At 28.4% G+C, this 5,885-nt stretch overlaps 1 non-coding gene across 1 annotated transcript; it reads right to left on the reverse strand.

Moving 5' to 3' along the window:
• Nucleotides 1–2,488: 2,488 nt before the first annotated feature.
• LOC145999792 (small subunit ribosomal RNA) lies at nt 2,489–2,893 on the reverse strand. The gene has a single exon (XR_014443434.1). It is a non-coding gene; the product is annotated as a small subunit ribosomal RNA (ribosomal RNA).
• Between the last annotated feature and the right edge of the window lie 2,992 nt (nt 2,894–5,885).

Consider the following 5,885-nt stretch of genomic DNA (forward strand, 5'->3'; position numbering starts at 1 on the left):
AAGTGTATGTCTTGAAAACATAAAATAGAATGTAAATATTCTAGAAATCTTCACCTTCTAATTATTATGCAACTAAATATAAATTGATACAATCAAGCCCCTAAAACCAAAAAAAAAAAAAAAAAAAAAATTAAAGAAACCGGAAGAAATATCCTTCAAGCTAAATATATAAGTTTATCATAACGAAATCGTGGTAATGTGCCTCGAATTCAAATATAAATAAATCCTAAAAAAATAACCTTTAAGTAAAAAAAATAAGAAAAGTGGTATCCCCCCAACAACAAAATTCTAAATAAAACACTTATAAATAAAATACTAGCATATTCAGACATAAAAATTAAAGCAAATCCCCCAGCACTATATTCAACATTAAATCCAGAAACAAGTTCAGACTCCCCCTCAGCAAAATCAAAAGGAGTTCGGTTAGTTTCAGCTAAGCAAGAACTCAATCAAGCTAACGCCAACGGTAAAGCAATAAAAATAAATCATAAATAATCCTGAAAAACTTTAAATAAAAGTAAATTATAGTCACCAATTAAAAAAATAAAAGATAATAAGATCAGTGCTAATCTAACCTCATAAGAAATAGTTTGAGCAACTGCTCGAAGACCCCCAAGTAACGCATAATTAGAATTAGATGATCACCCAGCAGATATTACTCTATACACCCCTATTCTCATACAACATAAAAAGAAAAATACCCCCAAATAAAAATTAAATAATAAGGTGTGATATGGAAAAACAACCCAAACAACCAAAGATAAAAACTGGAGATATATAATATGGATAATAATTTCTCAAAGTAGGTAGTGTTTGCTCCTTAGTAAATAATTTAACTGCATCAGCAAAAGGCTGAAAAATGCCACAAATCCCAACCCGATTAGGTCCCCTACGAATTTGAATATAACCTAAAACCCTACGTTCAAATAAAGTAAAAAAGCAACTCTAATTAAAACACATACGACCAAAATAATAAAAGAAATAATTCCAATAAATAAATCTAATATCATCTACTATAAAAAGAAATTTATCTTCATTATTGAATTCTAAATTCAATGCACTTCTCTGCCATAATAGTAATTATTATTAATCAATATTATTATATATAATATAAGTATTTGGTCCTTTCGTACTAAAACACTTTTAATATTAAGAGATAGAAACCAACCTGGCTCACGCCGGTTTGAACTCAGATCATGTAAGAAATTGAAGGTCGAACAGACCATCAAATTTGAAATGCTACACCCAAATGATATCTTAATCCAACATCGAGGTCGCAACCCCTCCTGTCGATATGATCTCTCAAGAAAGATTACGCTGTTATCCCTAAGGTAACTTATTCTTTAAATCACTAAATAATGGATCCAAATAACAAAAATTATTGAACATTAAATAAAAAAGAGCTAATTATTATCTTCCCATCACCCCAACAAAATACTATTTAAGAATACATATAATTATATTACTAATCAAAACATCATTAAAATAATATAAAGATCTATAGGGTCTTATCGTCCCCTTAAAAAAATAAAGCCTTTTCACTTTAAAGTAAAATTATATATTAATTAACTAAAGACAGTCTATTCCTCGTCCAACCATTCATTCTAGCCCCCAATTACAAGACTAATGATTATGCTACCTTCGCACGGTCAAAATACCGCGGCCATTAAACAAGTGTCATTGGGCAGGTTATACTTCATATAAAAAAAAATCATGAAAAGATGTTTTTGATAAACAGGCGAGAATAAGTTTTGCCTAATTCCTTTAATTAATTAAATAAATATACTAATAGAATCATAATTTCAAAATAAAACCAATTAAAACATATAATTAAGTAAGCAAGTAAAACCAAACTAAATTTTTAATAAAATTTCAAATAAATTATAACAAAATTACAAAAATTAGCAATCTCCAAACCAATAAATATAATAGTTTACTATAAAGTTATAACCAACATATTAACCAGAAGCATGTCCCCATAGTCATAACTAAACATTAATATTATATTATACATATTAATATAAAAAATATTAAAATGTAAAGCTATATTAAATATAATTCCCTAATAACTAGATATAAGGTAAGTCGAATAACATTTTATTACAAGTAGCAATTTTAACAGAAAAATATAACACTTTTACCTTAAAATTAATCTACTAGCTCCTCACCCTTCGAGAAAACAGAATATTCAATTAAAATTTAATCCTCCCTGATACAAAAGGTACGATTATTAACATCTCCTATAATAAAAATCAATATTTCATATATTTAATAAATCCCAACACTGTACTAATAACCTATAACAAACTAATTTATATATGCTAAATATACAACCAACCCCAATAAAATGCCTTTTCATATACAATCAATTTATAAACAAAACTCAAATAGTAATAAAATGTCTATCAAAATATGTCGAATCGCACGACTAACTACTCAATGTAAGTGAATATTCTAACTAACAGAAATATTTTGATACTATTCAAACTAGGCACACCTTCCGGTACGCCTACTATGTTACGACTTATCTCACCTATATAAATGAGAGCGACGGGCGATGTGTGCATGCCCTAGAGCTAATAAACCAAAATGTTATTCTAAAACAAAATTACAAATAAATCCAATTTCAAATATACTTTCAATATATTATCCAAATCAACATAATGTAACCCATCTCAACCCACTAATAAGCTGCACCTTGACCTGAAATATATTCCAATAGAAAAAAAAGAATAGATATATTTAAATATTCAAATTACGGCGGTATACAAACTGATATTTTACAATAATAGGTCAAATATAACGCGGAATATCGATTACGGGACAGGTTCCTCTAAATAGAATAAAGCACCGCCAAATTCTTTGAGTTTCAAGATCATAACTAATACTACTCAGACCAAATTTACAATGATAATAATAGGGTATCTAATCCTAGTTTAACATATCACCTTTATAGAATTAATAAAAATAAAGAACAAATTATATTAAAAATTTCACCTAATGAATAAAATATAAACAACCAAAAATCAATTATTACTACAATTAAGCCAACAACTCTCCACTTATGTCCCCACGTCTAACCGCGGCAGCTGGCACGAATTTAGCCGGACAAAATAAATATTAAAATTTAAAATCCTGTAATCTAATTTACATTAAAATTAAACAAACCCACACACTGCGAACTAAATTCAAATACACCGTCTCAACCCATAAAATATTGGCGGAGATTTTACCTCTCTTTAATAAATACATATGTAAAATTTAATTAGGGAGATTTAAGCTAGAATAAAACTTTAATTTTAAAATATAAAGAGAGGTTCTTTATTATTATATAGTATGTATTATACTAATTAAATTATAATTAGAAGTTATCTCACGAAAACTTCCCCCTTTTTATTTTTTACTCACTTTCCCATACTATATAGAACACAATTTTTTTCCCCTCAAAATTGTGTTCTATATAGATATATTAACTTCTTTTTTCTCTAAACTCAATAAGTATTAAAATGACATGTTAATTAAGTCAATTACTTTAAGTTAGACTACAAAAGCTTAAAAAAAATTAGATAAAATTAAAAACAATTCTGAAGTATTTTATATTACTTAATAAATAGGTCCTACTTATTAATCATAAGAATAAAAGTCCAATAAATAATATTATTAGCCCACTATTATAATTTATATATAAATAAGATGTCTGAAAAAGGATTACCATGATAGGGTAAAGTATACATGAAATTTAACATGTTCTTATTAATTTATTTGTAATAAAAATTCATTTTTATAATTGAAAGAATTAAACTTTCTCCAATGGTATCAAACCCCATAGTGCATCATACACCAAAATATAATAAAAAAGGTAAGCTAATTAAGCTAGAGGGCTCATACCCCACATATGAAGGTCTATAATTAATCCTTCCCTTTTTAATGCTCACAACCCCTAAGAAAATAATATTCCTATTGACCCTCACAATAGGAACCCTCCTTTCTATTTCTTCCACCTCATGATATGGAGCCTGAATAGGCTTAGAAATTAATTTAATATCTTTTATTCCATTAATTTCTACACCAAATAATCAACGAAACACAGAAGCATCACTTAAGTACTTCCTAATTCAAGCATTAGCATCATCAATAATTTTGACCGCAGCATTAATTATAATTAATGCTGCGAATTTCAATATGCAGACCCAGCTTCTAACTATAGCTTTATTAATAAAAATAGGAGCTGCTCCATTTCACATTTGAATACCAGAAGTTATAGAAGGAATAACATGAATTAACTGTCTAGTAATAACAACTATTCAAAAAATTGCTCCATCAACATTACTTAGCTATGTAATTGACAATTTAAACATGATTCTAATTTTAACAATTAGAACATCAGCAATTATTGGAGCAATTAGAGGGTTAAATCAAACCTCGTTACGAAAAATTATAGCCTTTTCATCAATTAACCACATATCATGAATTATTCTAAGAATAACATCAGAAGACAACACCTGATTAACGTACTTACTACTATACATCCTTATAACCACCTCTGCCATTATGTTGTTTTCAATAAACAAAACATACTACATCCATCAACTCTTTATATTAAAACTTCCCCCCATTAAAAAATTATCCCTATTCATATCAATATTATCTCTTGGTGGGCTACCACCACTACTAGGATTTTTACCAAAATGAATAGTTATTATCCAAACAACCAACCTTAAGCAATTAATTATAATTATAATCCTAATTAGCATATCATTATTAACCCTATACTATTACTTACGAACCTCACTTACATCAATTTTAATAAATTATAAAACTAATATATGAAATATTATTAACAACAAACCATTAAATTTAAAAGAACAAGTATTATCGGTAGTTACAATTTTTCTCTCAGTGTGTGAGCTACCTATAATTCAACCAATTTATATATCCCTGTAAAATCTTTATAAGGTCTTAAGTTAATTTTAAACTAATGACCTTCAAAGTCATAAATAAAGGGTATTCTTTTACGCCTTAATACATACAACGTATCACCCTGAAATTGCAGTTCAATTTTATTATTCTTAACTATAAAGCCAAAATTTAATGAGAGAGCTTAAAACTCATAAATAACTTTACAGTTTATCACCTATAACTTCAGTCATCTCATTCTTGCAACGATGATTATTTTCTACTAACCATAAAGATATTGGTACAATATATTTAATTTTCGGAGTATGATCAGGAATAGTTGGAACATCATTAAGTATCTTAATCCGTATAGAATTAGGTCAGCCAGGAAGTTTAATTGGGGATGATCAAATCTACAATGTAATTGTAACTGCACACGCATTTATTATAATTTTTTTCATAGTAATACCTATTATAATTGGGGGATTTGGAAACTGATTAGTACCTCTAATAATTGGAACCCCAGACATAGCCTTCCCACGATTAAATAATATAAGATTTTGATTACTACCCCCATCATTAACTCTACTATTATCAGGAAGAATTGTAGAAAGTGGTGCAGGAACTGCTTGAACCGTATATCCTCCCCTATCTGCAGGAATTGCACATGCTGGAGCCTCTGTAGACTTATCATTTTTTTCATTACATTTAGCAGGAGTCTCCTCTATTCTAGGGGCAGTAAATTTTATTACAACGGTAATTAATATACGAACTATAGGAATATCCATAGAACGAGTACCATTATTTGTATGATCGGTAGTAATCACCGCAGTTCTACTATTATTATCACTACCAGTTCTAGCAGGAGCAATTACTATACTATTAACAGATCGGAATTTAAATACCTCATTTTTTTACCCATCCGGTGGTGGAGACCCAATCTTATATCAACACCTATTCTGATTCTTTGGACACCCGGAAGTATATAT

Source organism: Lepisma saccharinum, chromosome 15, assembly GCF_977018435.1.
Source record: "Lepisma saccharinum chromosome 15, izLepSacc3.1, whole genome shotgun sequence".
NCBI lineage: Eukaryota > Metazoa > Arthropoda > Insecta > Zygentoma > Lepismatidae > Lepisma > Lepisma saccharinum.